This window comes from Ambystoma mexicanum, chromosome 11, assembly GCF_040938575.1.
Source record: "Ambystoma mexicanum isolate Mex_15411 chromosome 11, UKY_AmexF1_1, whole genome shotgun sequence".
Lineage (NCBI taxonomy): Eukaryota > Metazoa > Chordata > Amphibia > Caudata > Ambystomatidae > Ambystoma > Ambystoma mexicanum.
In genome coordinates, this window is record NC_090934.1 from 804469244 (window position 1) to 804486381 (window position 17138).

The window sequence follows — 17138 nt, forward strand, 5'->3', positions numbered from 1 at the left end:
AGGTCAAAAATAGACAATTCCGAGACTACATTTCTTGCTGTGTTATATAGTAAAATAGGATTACATTCTAAGTTAACTTTCAAATGGATATGCTGAATCTTTTTATTAAGAAAGGGGGCCAGTAAGTCACAAAAGCTTTGTGCTGTGGTAATAGGCCTGCAGACAGATATCTTTGTGGATAACTCTATGTAAGATTGTAAGTGCACAGAATCGTTTTTTCACGCTTAAAATGTACTTTTTTATAATGCTGCTTTCAAAGAAGTCTATTAACATTCAAATGTACCTTTCACCACTCCCGCTGTTAGCCCTGACCCTGTTGTTTCAGTGTATAAAACTGGTTTGAAAACTGCATGTTTGACTTGTGTTTTTTAAGGTCTCTATATTTTTCAGTTTACTTGGTGGTGTGATATCGAGAGCAGAGTACACGTTTATTTTAAATAGGGTCAGAATATCTGATGGAGTTCTAGTAACATCTGAATGTGGTAGTTTAAGGTAAACCCATGAAAATGAATCTTGATCGATAGATTTAAAATAGTGGACACATGTTTTTGTGTGATTGGCGGCACACCACTCCTGGATAGCAGACAGAGATTTAAATGTTGAAATTGATCAATGAGTGACCCGACAACAAAATTGCCTGTATATTAGGATTTGTTGAAAATAAGTTAAAATCCAGACATAGGTGCAGCAAGTATCCTTTTCCATGTGTTGAACTTTGGCATGCTGTGCAAAGCCTGGAGGTTCAAGCAGAAATAAGAAATCCTGAGAAGATACAGAAGGCACATCCAACATTACATCGAAATCACCAATAAGCAGTATTATTTGCAGATAATTGCTACAGCTCCTCACAAAAGCCCGGCAGTGGGTTAAATGACTGTTATATTCAACAGGTTGATATACTGTATAAAGCAGCATAGACCGATCAATTCCTTCAATGCATATTGCGGTTTGATGCTCAGTCCTGATTTTCGCATATTGCTCGACAGGCAGGAGATAATATCTCATGGATAACTACTGGGCATTCAACAGAATAACAAGTTTCACTTATAGTAAATACCCATAATCTAATATCTGGATGTGAATCATGGGTATGAATTGTTTTGTTTCTAGCTGAACTTATGTTAATAATTCCATAGAGACAGGCACATGATTATCAGTGAACGTCTTTGCACTATGCAGAATACATAATGCTTTATTATATTACTCTTCATAAGAGAGTTTCTGTTATATCATTGGAACTCAAGCGGCGTACCTCAGCCAATCTGAGGCTCACAGTGCAGGCATTGCCCATTGTTAATAGCTTGTATGGCAAGCCCTTAAATGAACTCAGAGCGCTGCCAGGTTCCTGCCTCATCACTCCATCTCCCCAAGATACACTAACTATTCTGCTGCTGGGACAAAATACTTCTTCCTTGGAGCTCACCTAACAATCACCCACCAATAGAAAGGGAGATGAGACTCTGGGTAGTTCCTCACCATTTCCATGGTAGCCATCTCTTTTTATTATTAAATGAGTTATGTGAGGTTTTCATGTAAACAAAACAGCTCTATTACGAACAAGGATGTTACGCTGGCATGCTAATAGCTAATCTCTTAGATGTCAGCATTTCCAAGGTGGTAATAACCCCTGCGACTGCTGGATCACTATTCACACGTGTATTAAACTTACAATAGCTATTAGTGGCATCAATGTTAACTAGATATGATCATGACGAAAGTCGAAGAACAAAACTTTTTAAAAAACATAGAGATCGAAGGTCACTACTCTGATATGATTCTTCCCTTCCATCGTAAATGAAACTTTCTAATTTGTCTTCCCAATTGTTAAACAATTACTAAATCAATTCCGATTAAATCACATTGAGCAAGAAGATGAAAAGTGTCCATAGTGAAAACTATGAAAAGCTAAACCAGCAGGTACTAATCTAAGTAGAACACAATTGTTGTCGCCAAAAGGCAACACAATTAATCAGGATCGCTGTATTTGCATTTCAAAGTACAGCCCATTGATTAGGCCATTCAAGAACATGATGAGGATCTCATCAGATTATTTAATAAAAAAGACTTTGTTTGATAATAAACATAATCCTTATTGGGTAGATTTAGTATTGTGTTCTAACATGATCGACATTTAGGATGAACTTTAATTTTCCATGTCTGTCATTTAGCTGCTGAAATAATGAACAGTGACACAGTGAACCATCCTAAAGCTGGAGTACAAATAGCTTTGCAGTTTATGCAGCTTTTGCCATTTATCTAATTAAATGTCTGTGCAGCCTTGTGAATGTGTGGGAACCACGCGTAAGTTCAATGCAAGAATTTTAACAGCAACCTGGGCAATACGCACTCAAAATCTAATATTGCAGTCTCTGTCACCCCAGAACGTTCACTGGACAGGGACATGACTGAATTCAATTTATCAGACTTCTCACCAGCAGTTTCGTCACTACTGAGAGGGATAAATAAATACGCCAAGAGGGATCCTGGCTATGTGGCTTCACCATCATTTATTCCAGAAAAGGACCTCATGCTGACTCTCATTCAAACTGATTACACTGCCTCTCAGTTTGAGATCATTAAAGCAAGTATCTCGAAAGAGCTTAATCTGTGTCAGAGTTTTCAAGACTTCTGTGCACTTGTGATGATCCTGAATGAGCTTGTCTCAGCCACCTGTCCCCTAGAGAAAGTACAGAAACACAGACCATCCTACAGCAACCTACAGCTATACAGAACCAGACAAAAAAGGACTCTTTTTGTCAAGCTAACCGTTTAGCTGAGAGCTTGGATCAGGCCAGCCAAACCAATACAATACCGGAGAGTTTGGGCCAAGCTTTACATTCTAATCCTATGAGTGACATTTCTCTGGCAACCTCTATGCCCTTTCTGCATAACATCGAACAGGCCATCTGCACCAGCATCACTATTGAGGCTTTAGACACGAAATCACCCTATGTAATCCCTGAACTGGATGTTTGTAAAAAGTTTATTTTATTTTATGTGGATCAGTTTGTTGTAGTCACATTTGCTCATAGTAGTGTGTATTGAAAGATGTACGTTTGTCTTTTAGATTAATTAAGGGGATACGGGACGTTTTAAGCTCTTCTGGTTTAAGGCAGCTCATACTCTTTGATTTACACAGCAAATCATGCGAGTGTTATTTTTATTGAAGTCTAGTTCACCATTCATTCAAGGTATTTTTTGTGGCTTTTTCTGAAATAATTAAATGTTCAAAAGCATTATAGAGGTTTTTTTCTCCATTTTTATAACAAAATCATTCGATTCTTATATATGTTTTCAATTAAAGTCCTCTGTATCTTCACAGTATGAGAGTTTTATCACGCAATTCTGCTCATGCAAAGTGAAGTGCTTTTTACTCAAAACTGATTAGACCACCTTTTCTCCTCTAGTTAATTCTTGGCACTGGGTCTGGAGTGGAGGTGGGGAGATTCTAGAGGGAGAAGGCACTGCGAGCAAATGAAAAGGATGGGATTAATTCAACTTTACCTTGCTTGCCGGAAGCCCAGGTCTATCCAACCTACTGGCGATTAGAGCATTACACACACCATTGCAGCACTTCTTGACCGATAGGGCACACCAAAAGTATTTCTGCTGACCTCATACTTTGGGTCAGAAGGTCTTCCTCACACAACCAGCATTGGCCAATACCAAAGAAGTGATCCAACAACTCATTTGGCATGTCCACATTTTACTTAAACATGGGGGATGGCTGGGTTCAAATACTGTATGGAAAGCCAGTGCATTGGCCATCATACAAGAACCTCGACTGCTCTTTTTAGGTATAAGCAGCCAAATTAAAAACTATTAAGTAAAAAGAAATTTGTGATAGTCTCATTCAGTTTCGTTTTCCCAGCAGAGGAGCTGCTACTCAAACAGCAGGATCCCACATGTCTTGCCCCAGAAGGAATTGAAGGGTTAAGCATCTGATGGAAGCTTACAGAAACATGTTAAATTTTTCTTCAAACGTATTTAGGCGTGCACAACTGTGAGGGAGTGGCCTGGCCCCTGCGAGTGTGCGTCCCTTTCACTCAGGAAACACATCAAGAAGCTGCACCAACCGACTTGAACTATGAAAAGCATGCATGTGATTTCTATAGAGCTGAAAGGCAGAAAGGCGAGGGAGGGAGGGACGATGAGTGCTTCGATCATTCATGCTGCTCTTGAACTAGGTCCAAGCTTTAAACAATAAAATAAAAAATAAAATAAATCTATCAGCTAAAGTAGCCAATAAGAAGGCACTCTTACCAGGAATGTACGCCATTAGTCTACCACGTGAGCAGGTTAAAGGCCCAAAATATCAACCACCCGGCAGGCAAAAATCATCTCTTGCAGCACCTCATACGAGTAAAATACCATCCATAAGACTTTAGATGATCAGATGCAGAGAAACTGGTACCTGTTCCCAGTTAAACTATTCAATCAAAAGCTGCTGCATCACAGGAAAGAGCAATCTCAAAGGAAGCTGTAACCATTTGTGTGGTAAATGTTTAGAAGCAACTCAATATGTCTGTGTATAAAATATAAAATACAAGGTCTCCAGTGCCAGGAGCTCATTGAATCTCTATATCCTGCATCTACCTTTGACACACCAATTTCAATGTACAAGTAGAACTCGGTATCCCCTGCCCGATCCCGCCTGATATTCTGTAAAACACCCAAGAAAGTCATTGGGTAAAATGGTGAGAGAAAATATTTGTTCAAAAAGCCACTGTTGAGCTCCACTTCATTGCACACTTTGTTGAATTGCAAAGGGTCAAATGATGATCTGGACACAGCCATATAAAGAATGGGCAGCAGGGGAGAAGGCCCTTCACCTCATCCTTGAACACCAGGTTTCCAATCTGAAGCTAAACTCAGAAAATCTGATCATCAGCCAATTCCTATCAAGAGGCTAGAAGATGCAGGACATCAGCACAGAAGCTGTCAATTTTTCAATGCTTTACAAAACCAATAAACAGAGAGGCTCTGTTGCTGCTGTCAGTGGAATTGAGAAATATGGAACAAAATAAAAACAAAAACCGAAAGGTCTTGGTACTTTCTGGCCAGGAGACAGTACACTTCGTGTTTATCTTGTATTCATTTTGGTTCATGGCCAGGAAAATCATGAGTTTGTAAAAATGTTGATGAAGTCCAGGAAGAAGTCCCCACAGTGCCAGATATAGTCCTTATCTCCAAGGGCAGCTGTCTCAATGATAAGCTCAGTGTCAAACAGGCCGAAGCCATACAGCCATACATAACCAGCAACCCCAAATAAAGGTTTGACATAAACATAAAAAACGATCTAATGTTAATCTTCACCCAGGATGAAGGAGCCTCATTGCCGATATCACAACACCCCCAGGTACAGAAAGCTGTGTTGTTTAGCATACACAGAACAGGGCGAGAAGCAGGTGATGATGAGAGTCGTACCAAGGAAATTTGTGGGTTGATACTGGGGCTGACTGATAAGACAAAATCAAGCACTGGACCTAAGCCAATTCCTGGAAAAAGTGCAAACCCAGCCAAAATGACGAGCCTCTCTTTTTCAAGTATGTCATGTAAACATAAGTCACCGCTTTATCCCCAGCAAGAATGTGAAGGACAGCAGTCCAAACATATGAACATAGAATCCTGCCATGGCGGCAAACATGCAGAGGGAAAATCTGATATAAACCGTCTTCAGGTGCTCCTGGGTGGAGTACAAGATGTGGGAACATTTTAAGAGAGTAGCAAAGTTGATGCTGCATTTGGAGATATTCATTGTCAGTCAGTCAACCAAACATTTATTCAGCATACAACCATTAAGTAAAACAAATGTAAAATACATCTCAAGGTATTACGTACGAAGATCTAAAAAAAAGCCATAAACTATGCAATAGTCTAAAATACATTGAGCACACATATTTTCAAGAGTAAAAACAGTTTAAAAAGCCAGATCACAAGTATTGAGTTTGAACCACGAAAATCAAGTAATCCCAATTAATTGCTTAAGTCATGCAAAAGCTGACAGGTATTACTATCTAAAGAGCAGAACAGACCCCTATATTTGATAGTTCCAAAATTGCTCTTTACAACCAAGTTGCACACCAGGTCTCATCGGCTACATTATGATTATCTGCTACAAAAGTAAAATTTTCAGCTATGGCTACACTCATATGACTCTTCAAAATTAGCAAGGTCCTAACCGATGATTTCTAAGAAGATCACACGTTACCTCGAGATAAGAGGCCAGGTTTCCACATAGCATAGCTAAACGGGGGTGGCTATGACAAATATAAATGTGGGATTATATCAATGTGTTATTTGAATTCCCGTAGTGGCATTTTTCAGGGTCTTTGATCATTGGAGCCGCACTCTATGCGCATACCATGCTGTTGCGAAGAAAACATGCGATTGAGTTGACTGTCTTAAAAACATCATGGCTTTGTCTACATGGTGAATCCCCACTTTCTTCAGTACAGGTTTCAAGTAGGACCGCCTCAGTTTCATTGTATTGGGGCAAATCAGCATGTAGTGAATTATGGTGTTGTTGGCCAACCTACACATAGGACACAAAACCGATCCATTATCACTAAATGATTTTGGGAAAAAGCTGTTTGCAAGATCCCCAATCTCAGGCAGACGTGCAGTGATCGTCAGTATGGAGGATTTATTAAATCGCAGTGGTTGCTATCTGCAGGTATAGATATTACAGGCCTTGCTTGAGAGATGCAACCTTACTCTTAAGCCTTTCCCTTGCATTTACGGATTTACTGCTTCCTTAAGGCTGGGTAGATTTATATCTGGTCGAACTGTCTGGTGTTCCCAAAAACCAACAGCTCCTATATTCATTGTGGCGACTGGTGTTGGGACTGAAGTCACTAAAGGAAACATGACATCTGGCTTGTGTGCACAACCCCTGTAGACATGTAATTCTAATGTTTCAGTTGATAATTGTCCTCTAAATATTTTCAATTCAGCCAGAGCTCAAAGAGTGATTCAAAATTTGAAAGTGAAAAAATGAGTGAACCTCAATCAAAATTTGATCAATATTGTGCTCATTAAAAGATATTTTTTCAAATCAAACAATTGTGTTAAAATTATTGTGTGCATTACATCTAAATAAAAGAACGTGCAACAAGAATATGTTGATTTATTCTACCAACTATCAACTTGTTAAAAGCATTTTCTTTGGTGGAGACCTTTAACATGGGTTCGGGTTTCCTTACTTTCAAGTTAAGCCCTCCAGTATCAGGAATAATTAATGTAGAAGGATCATCAAACATTTCCGAATGTTTAGGGCAAATTAAGGCCATATGTCTATCTTGGTGTAACTCAAATATAATCTGGGGTACCTATACACTTAGACTTGAATACGCTCAAACATGTCTTATACTATTGTACTTAGAGTGGGCACTCACAATGGCTGCCAGATGAAGATATCCGAGCAGAGATGAATATACTCCTTTGCTTGCATTTCATGGCCCTACCAATTAATTGGCTGAAACTGTGTGGTTCTGAGCTTCAGCAGCAATCCTCATGCATGACCATAAATCCAATTTAAGTATGCTACGCCAGAAACTGGCAAAGATGCATTTCCTTCATTATTTAAACATTGTGCATTGTGTTTGTGTGGGGTTGTCACATTGCCACCTTACAATCTCCTTTCCATTTAAGGAATCTAAGATGGTAGCATCTGCATGCTCTGCCTCCCTTGATGCAGAAATAATTTCCAAAACCACAGGGGAAAGGGACTCCACCCTGAGGGTGGGGCCATTTTGTGGCAAACAGAAAGAGGACTTCACATGGGGAGGGACACACCAACCCCAAACCCCATACACAACTTGCAAGCCAGGCCCAGAGGAAAGTCACATCCACCAATCTCTATGTTAATTGCATAGGGATTCCAACCTGAGTTCCCTTACACTAGAGAGAGGCTGGAATGCAGGGTCAAGGAATTGCCTTTGGCGAAGTGTGTGGGCATCTAGACAAGAAGCTAATTTTCAAGTGGCTTCTGGCGAATGAAGAAGGTTCTGTAGAGGAGACAGGAAGACAGAAGAGAGTGCCAAGAGGCTAAGAGGATGAATATGTAGGCTTGAGAAGTTACTGAACCGTTTTGGGAGAGAGAGAGAGAAAAGAAAGAGAGGGAGAGAGGGAGAGAGAGAGAGAGGGAGAGAGGGAGAGAGAGAGAGAGAGAGAGAGAGAGAGAGAGAGAGAGAGAGAGAGAATGAATGAGAGCCAGGAAGATGGGGAGAGAGGCAAGAGTTTGGAGAGAAAGTGAGACCTGGGTGGTTGGGGACATAGAAACTCAGGAGACCAGGAAGAGAGACACCTAGGCAGTGGAAGATAGGGAAACCCAGGAGACTGGGGAGAGAGACATTGAGGAGGTTGGGATATCGAGAGAGACCCAAAAGGCTGGAGAAATGAAGACGTAAGAAGGTGGGGGAAAGGAACACCCACAAGTTTGGGGAGAGAGAGAACTGGGGGGCCGGGGAGAGAATGAATCAGAGCGTTGGAAGAGAAAAATTGGAAGACTAGCTGTGATTGCAGAGTGTTCTGTGGAAGGGGTGAGGGATGTTTAGGAGGATGTGGTGAGAGGAACCAAGGATGGGGGGGTGAACAAGCCAGATCTCAATTTGAGGTGCCTGAGGAGGATCAGCCTGAGGAGAAGGTGGAGAATAGAGGGGAGACAATTAATAAAAAGGGTGATGAAAGTAGTAAGTGAAGTTAAGGATAACCATGAGTAGGTGAGGGAGAGAAAGAAGAAAGGAAGATCAGGGAGAATAGCAGATCAGGAGGAGGAGACTAAAACAAGATGAAAGGGGAGGCCTGTGATGGGTGAGGAATTAGCTGAGGAGGTTACGGAAAAGCCCAACAATAAAGATAAAGGGAAGGAAGGAACTAGGGGAGGTTCCCCGGTTCATGTTTGAGGTGGGATGTTGAGCAATAGGGAGAGAGTGAGTAACAGATTGTAGAACCAGGGCCCCCGGAGAGGGAGCTGGTGAGAGGCTGAGGATGGCCTTCTACCTTTCTTTGTCTCAGATCCTTAGTTTAAGAGCAGCTTGTGTGCAACAATAACTGCACAATCCAGAACCAGGCTCTTGACAATTTGAGCCCCAGGAGGAGGACAATTCGTCTCTTCTCCCCAGAGGGGAGCTACCCCCTTTGAGTCTAGGGAGGTGAGCCTCCTACGCAAGACACTCCCTAGGGGTCTGGGCATGTGGGAATGTACCGGGAGTGATTCCCCTCTTGGGGACAAGGACTTCCATTCCACGATGGAACTCCCAGTACAAACCACCCTGTCTGCTTACATGGATGTTGGGAAGACTTTGGCTTCTCATTTAATGATTATTTTCAACAAAGATCCTTCTTGTCTTTTTGGCTTAAGGTAATGCCGAATTTTGCCTGATAACATGATCAAGGAAGACGGACACCAGTCTTGTTCTTACAATGACGTGTATAAAGAGAGAGCAGACTGTGAATAGAGGGCAGACTTCCACAGAGGGAGGAGAACAACCGCTACAAAGAGGCAAGCCTCTGTAGCGATGACATCCAGGAGGGGCACAGCCAGGTCGAGCCGCAGAGCCAGCGGTGGCATCAGAGGAGAGAGACCTGCTAGCTGGGGGCTGGATGCGGGTGCCTTGACCAAGCAAGAGGCTCCAGTCAGGGAATAAGACACAATGGGAAGACAACCATCTTTTCTGGTGGTGCGACCACTGGTGAACAGTGGTTGAACTAGGGCTCAGCAATGGACGCCGAGACCAGAGACTGGAAAGGAGCCCGGATCACTTCGCTCCAGCCAACAGGCGCCTGTTCTGCTGGAAGCAGCACCCTGCAGAACACATTGGCTGTCGATTTTGGTATGGAAGTAAATCCTGGAAGGGTTCCTTTCACAGAGTACAGAAACCGACGCAGGTGCGGAAAACATTGGGGAAAAGATTCAAACATTGTATGTCATGGCTGGAATATCTGCCAAGAGTATGAATACCTAAATGTCTTTGCTAAGAGTATGGAAACTTAAAGGACTTTACCGGGCACAGGGCCCACGAAAGCACAGGAAAAAAGTTATGAACACTGTATGTCATGACTGAATCAGCTGGCAAAAGTACTAGTACGAAAGAGAAGCTCATCGACACACATCCCCACTAAAGCAGGGAGGAAAAAAACACAAACCATGTATATTTAGGCTGGAGTAGCTGCCAGAAGTGTGAGAAAATGAGGGACGTTAATGGGCACATGGGCTCACAAAAACTGAGTGAAAAAGATATGAACATTGTATGCCAAGGCTGGAATAGGCTATCAGTCTAGTGAATATTGTAAATGTGAAATAAAGACATCCACAAGAGTACCACAGGACTTTGGAGAATTCCAATACCCAAAGGTGGAAGACTGAACGTTGTCTTGCCAAGTAATCCTGAAGGAACTTGGACATTTGAAAATAAAACCCGAGAAAAGTATCAGAAGAAACAGTTTTCTTAAGCAAGGGGGGAGTGAAATCCATACAGACGATAATTCTAATTTCTATGAAGAGGCTCTATCTGAATATTGTGAAAGCTATACCATTGCACACTAACGAACTTTGACACCGTGAGCAAGTCTAATACAAAATGGGCCAGGCAGTAGCCCACACCGAGGCTGTTGTCCAAGCCTCCCCTTTGCGTTTACTTAGGTGTTTTCAAAAATGGTATGGCCAGTTAGGAGTTAAGATTCAGACAGAAGACCTGACGTAAACCTTAATTTTGCTTTTGCCACATAGCGATAGGGCTAGTTAGGAATTTTTCTTTTAATTTAAATGAAGCCTTTGAACATGTCAGTAACTTGTCCAACTCCTTCTTCTGGTTCGCCACATCACTTACTGACTGAAACAACGTGATTGTGAGAGATACTTTATGGGAACTCATGAAGCGTTCTTGTGGACACTGGGCACATATCTCCACATTTTATGTGCTACATTAAAGACATTGGCAAGAACCAACAAGCCAACAACCCTAACAAGAACGTGAGGACTTTTTTCTTAGGAGCATTTTGAAACTTCCTGAGAGAACCTTTTGCCTACTTTGGCACATGAGCATCCTAATCATGTTTTAGTTACTTTTATTGACATTCATGGCTCCTAAGAAGATTGCTTTAGTTTGTGTTACAATCCTAGTAAAGACCTGTTAAGAAGCATGTTAGCTGTTTGGCTCATATCTCACTGTGATACTGTACATGACATCTGGCAAGTTTACATGATCGCTCCTCTATCCAATCAGCCCACATATGCGTGGAGCTGGGGTTCAGCAGAAATCTTCACTCTGGGACACACACACAGTTTTTGTAAGGCACATACACCCTTCAGGTAGGGTGTGTTCTAGACACATGTTATTTTTCTGTACAAGATGAGGTTGAGGCTTTGCCCCTTGATGTAAGCGGCCGCATAGTACATCCGTGACTGGTGATGTACAGTGAACACGCTGCATAATTATGAGGCTGGAGGAACGTGTGCTTCAATCCCAAAATTAAAGATGCATACACTGGTATATTGAGAAGAACTAAGAAACAATGGGGTCTCCTAAGAAAAGTGTAATGCGCGTTACAGGGGTTAAGTGATAATGGAAAAGAGAGTTATGTAGCATAGCTTGGCACTATCCCAAATTATTAGTTCGTAAGCTTGTATATAGCCTTATCTTGGAGTGAGCACTTTTGTGAAAACAGATTAACAATCATCTTCCCACACAGTCAACATTCTGTGTGAAATACTTGGGGTTTAAGTTTACAAATGTTTCCAGCAAGCTTGCCTTGTACACGTCTCAGCTTTCTAGAACATGTAAACCATCAACATTTTAACAGTGGCCAATGCACTTTGCCTTCTGTGGAAGGTTACAGTGTATCAGGACCAGGCTGTCTATGTTAAATACATATTTACCATGTTGTGTAATTCCATTTGGTTTGTCCATCTTAAAACCTACTTTGAACATCCTTTTATAGTTTAAATAATAACATATGTTTGCAGTTACCCATCTGGTCTTGTTCAATACCCTGGTGGTTGATCATAGACTGGCCTTTACCATTGACTTCTCTTACATCTATCAATGTCTCTAACTTCCATTATCACACTCTCTTTAGTTCTGGCAGTCAAACAAGGAGAGTTTTGACAACTGCTTGCTACTAATGTAAAATACTATGCCCCCTCTCTCAAAGTAATTGGTTTTCCAACTTTGGGGTTGCTCCAAGCAAGAATCTCAAGAATCTCAAGAATCTCATGACAAATACTAATTTTCAACTTTTTATTAGAAAGAAATGGGTACATGTAAATCATTTCGAGTTTCTAGACTTGAGGTGGTTCCTGCAGCTTACCTGGACCTACAGATAGCACAGGGGCAATGCGCTGGTCTTGGAAGCAAGACCACGCAGAGCAACAGTGTTTTCGAATCCCGAACTCAGGTATGGCATTAGGTGCGTTATAAAAAAAAATTGAAATAAAATAAATAAATATGGGCTCCCACTTCCCTGACCCAGGCTTCCTTATTCCCCAACAATGGTCTCGAAATGTCAGTAGTCTGTTGCCAGGTGGCCATTACTGTATAAATCTATTATGTACCTTAAGGGGGCTTAAAGGCTGTAGTCTTATCTAACTCGTTCCTTCAAGTACTTCCTAAGGGGCCTAAAGTGTTGCCTGTGTGTTCTGTATTTTTTGCCTTCAGTAGTTAACTCCACAGATTCTCCTCTCTTATCTCTCTCTCACACCACTCCCTTACTTTCTCACTCGACTCTCTCTCTCTCTCTCTCTCTCTCTCTCTCTCTCTCTCTCTCTCACTACACTCAGACCCCTTTTATTTACACCCTCTTGCTATCTCACCTCTCACATCTCTGCCTGCTAACTCCCTCCTTGTTTTAGCAATACTCCCCACTCCCACTAATACACCAGCCTCTACTCTCAGCCATCCTCCTGTCTCTCACATCCATGGGATGGGGTTAGAAACTTGACCTCACCGGGGGAACAGGGCCCCTGCCTGACTTGGGGCAGGAGGCATATCAGAGATTTTACCAGAACCAGTCCTGCACCAGAGGCAGGATGAAGGAGTTGGGAGGGCTCCAGGTTTAGCTGACCCCCTTTACGTGCCATGATTGCAACCATCGGCACCATTTTCCATCACCTATTGCCTTACTGCTTCGATGCTGGTCCGAGTTATTTTTATTTTGTTACAGAACTTCAAGTACTAACGTACCTAGTACCCTCCCAAAACCATACCAGAATGCAAAGAGAAAATGGTGGTCCAAACGTAAACTCAGAAACACCTGCATTCAAGGAGCTGTGTGCATTACTGACCCAGCAGCTCTCGCCGCAGGGAACAGAAACAGCAGCTCTGATTGTATGCCGGTTCTTATGGGGGCCAAAAACAATGTAGAATTCCATGTGAGAAAAGGAGGCAGTGCCCAAAGGGGTTTATGTAGGATTGTCTTGTAAAGACCCATCCCCAGGAGAAAAAGCACAGACACATTGGGCCTCATTACGAGGTAGGAGGTAGCCATGGTTTTAGCACCATGGCTACCCCCTTAACGCATTCCAGGTCCGGGTTCCCGAAATAGGCTTACCAGGTCATTCCAACCTTGGAGGACCCGGTAAATCCCCATTCCGGGAACCATTCCCCATTCCCATTTGAGCCCCGATGGGTCTCAATGGGAATGGGGATGAAGCTAATAACGGTACGCAATTTGCGGTACCGTTATTAGCTCTGAAGTCCTGTAACCGGTCCCTTCCATAACGCCTGGTGGAAGGGACCCGCTAAGCGACCTCGGAATAGGGTGGTAAGGGATTACCGGCACCCGTGTCCTTACCGGTGCCGGTAATCCCTTACCACCTACCTCGTAATGAGGCCCATTAGCCCTTATTGTCAGGTGAGGGCAGACCAATGGAAGGGAAGGGGGCAGTACCAGGTGGAGAGAAATATAAAAGAGCATGTAATGGAAGACCAGCTGGGAGGTGATCGGGTGCGTTCAGTTGTAGTGGAGGCAGACTGTGGCACAGAATAATGAGGATTTTGTGATGCCGCCGGATATTGTTAACTGTGAGTTGTTGCTTATGACAGGGAGTGGTAAAAGGTAGGGTAAGGTGGAGAATGAGTGAGACCCTGCGAGAGTTAGTGCAGAAGGGTAATTGGAGTGTGAGTGGCGAGTAAGAGGAGTTAAGAGGAGATATAAGAAGAGGGGAGGATAGGACATAGGAGGGGAGAGGTGAGTGAGGCAGAGAGAAGAAAGAAGGGGAGAACGATAGAGAGAGAATGAGAGAGAGAGAAAAAGAAGGTGGTATGGGAGAGTGTATGGAACGATCAAAGGGAGAAAAGAGGAGAGTGGGAGAAAGAGGAGAGAAAGAGTGTGTGACCATTGAATGGAGAAAAGTGGAGAGTGAGAGAGGGAAGACGAGGGCGATAGAGATAAAGAGAGAGAGTGGGTGAAGTGTTGAGTATGACGAGGATAGAAAAACGATGTAGGAGTGAGTGACAGGCAAGATCAAGAACTGAATGGAAGCAGGGTGGGGAGGGAGCGAAAGGAGCAGGGCGTCCATTGTCAGCACAATCAAAAACCTTGCTATTTTTTTTTTAAATTTAGGCTCGGGGAATCCTTAGGAGGTCCTGGAGGGAGCTAGGTAGATTAGGCAACAGCTTTTAGTCTCTCACCTCAGCTAGACTGAACAGAAAGTAGTTGTTACCAATCTCTAATCTGAAATCAACTTTCAGTTTTAGGTAAGAATGGGCTAGGGTGGACGGAGCACACTGAAGGCCCATGGGTCTGCTCCCAGTGATAAAAACAACTAAAATACCAAACCATTTGAGTTGCGTTCAATAAAGATCCTTGAACCATTTACAAAGTTAGGGAGTTTGTGACGCAATCCGTGCCACCTCCCAGACCCAGTACCTTACTGTCACAGCATTCCCACCAGTCTCCTTAAACTCATTATCCAACTGACCCACCCTCCCCCCCCTGTTCTCCTGGCCCACTTCCTCTGTTCCCAACCTCAACTGAACACCTTTCACCCTCCTCTGCACCTGCTGGCCTTTTAAAGCTCAATCTACCCTGTTGTGGAGTACCTCCTAGCTCCCATTGGCCCTTCACATGAGCTGTTGCCCCTGGTCAATCGCTAGGTGAACTATTCCCTTGGGGGTGGGACTTCCACTGGAGGTTTTGAAGAAGGCTTCTGGCCTGCCCCTTTTCTAATCTCCATTCTTGTGCAGGCAGCCATATGCTCATGCTTCTAATGTTCTAATGTTTCCTAGGATTCTCTCCATGCCTTTTGTATGTTGGCTCCCATCTGTTATTGGTGAGGATTTCTGGGTCTCCCTCTGTTCCAATGCAGTCTCTTCCATTCTCAGTACTTTCTTATCCCCTCATTCTCCTGGGGTCTGTCTTGGGTTGCTGGGTTGGGTGTTAGATGTCTCACTCCTTTCAGGGGGAAAACATTCCAATCCATTCCAATGATGGTTTACAACTCCATTACCCAGGCTCCAGGATGGGTTTACCAGGTAGCGCCCAGCTGCATTTTGGGAGTTGTGTTTCCAGTCTCCCGCTACTTGCTCTTGTTTCCTTGGCTCAAGGACATCTGCCAGGCTTTGCAGGTAAATTCGATGTTCACAGATAATTGAACCGACCTGGCCATGACAAATGCTGATAGCACTGTGGTATGGGAAGTGATGCAAATAGCCCTGCAGATCGTCAAGCACTCTAGGGATCCAGGGATTGGAATCCCCCTCAACCCCCACGTCCATGCCTCCACTGGGATACGACTGTCTGTGTATGTACCCTGATAGGTTGCCTGCACCAGGGTGGGAGGGGTTATGCAGGCCCTCACAGCGTCATATGCATGACTGTGATACAGGTTGCAATTTGGAGATAAGGGCAAAGATGCAAAAGGAATGTATGCTGTACAATTGTGCAACTGGATATTCATAAATATAATTCCATGTGAGATGCACTAAGGACTGTATGACGGGCAATGTTCCCTTATATATACGCTTACACCCATATTAGATGCTAAAACATACCACACCTATTTTCTTGGGATTTAAAAGTTAAGTCACCCTATTGATACTGCTTGCATAACATTTATAACTGTAGAGTACAGTTTTATTTGCCTTAGCCCTGTATTAGCAAGATTTACTACACTGTATAAACTTTGTTAGATCCATATGTTAAATAATTATAGCAAAGTAAAGAAAATGAACAATGAAAGAAATCCCGAACTACCAAAGGAAGTTAAGGCATGTGACATGCCTTAAATATGTTTTAGGTTTTTGTGTGGTTTCTAGAAGTTCTTTCAAAGTCAAGCTCTGTTTGTGTGGGCTTATAATGGGATGCATGTTTCTTCCCACTGTCATATTCCAATATATGGATGTTCAACATGTGCCTTATGCGCAGCATGGTGTTTTTCATAGTGAGGACACAGCTATGATTGTGATGTTCATGTTGATCACCTGTGCCGATTTCACATAATTATGAGCTTAGAAAAAGGAATGGAGTAAAAAGGTTTTTAAGCAGAGCATGTTTTGTCAGATGCTCCAGAACTCCAAGCCTTCGTTTTTTGTTTCAAAACAATGTTTCTCCCTCACAATATGCCTCAGATATTTGCATTCAATTTCTATTTTTCTTTGGGTCTCCCTGCTATCAGGCTCTAAATGTTTCTTGGAAATTTGCCTCCAAGTTCCTCGTGGTACAAAGTCACATTGCCTAGGCCACTTTTGGAAAGGCCAGGGAAGCTAGGGGCTCAGTGTCTTGTGGAAAACTTCACTCCTACTCCCCTTGGTTCCTCTTGTCAAGTGGCCAGGGAAAGACCATCTCTTTTCAATCCTGACACTGGGGTGGAGATGCGAGGGAGGATCACCTGGGTGGGGGGTCCTTGGGGGGCGTAGGGAGAGGATGTCTTTTGGGCGAGGCATAGTAGGGATACCATGGGGGACTTTTCCATTGTGATAGTAAACTCTCCCCTCCCCCTACCTTTATAGGTTGTTGCCAGTCTTTTCCTCTTATTTCCCCTCAGTCACACCACTTTAGTGCTGGGACGGGGAAGAGGTGACTGAGAGATGTGCACACTAACATTCTGTTACACCACTCTTACTGAGACAAGGAAGATGCCTGGAAACTATTGCAAGGGTCTGGCATGTCCCAAGAACATAAGTCATTGGAGTCAG

General features: G+C 43.0%; 1 protein-coding gene and 1 pseudogene across 1 annotated transcript in view; one reads left to right on the plus strand and one right to left on the minus strand.

Annotated features, from left to right (window-relative positions):
• The window catches only part of LOC138505044 (bax inhibitor 1-like), a 156857-nt pseudogene extending 151099 nt beyond the window's left edge, over nucleotides 1-5758 (minus strand).
• The window catches only part of INSC (INSC spindle orientation adaptor protein), a 1941980-nt gene that overhangs the window by 290773 nt on the left and 1634069 nt on the right, over nucleotides 1-17138 (plus strand). The window lies entirely within an intron of this gene.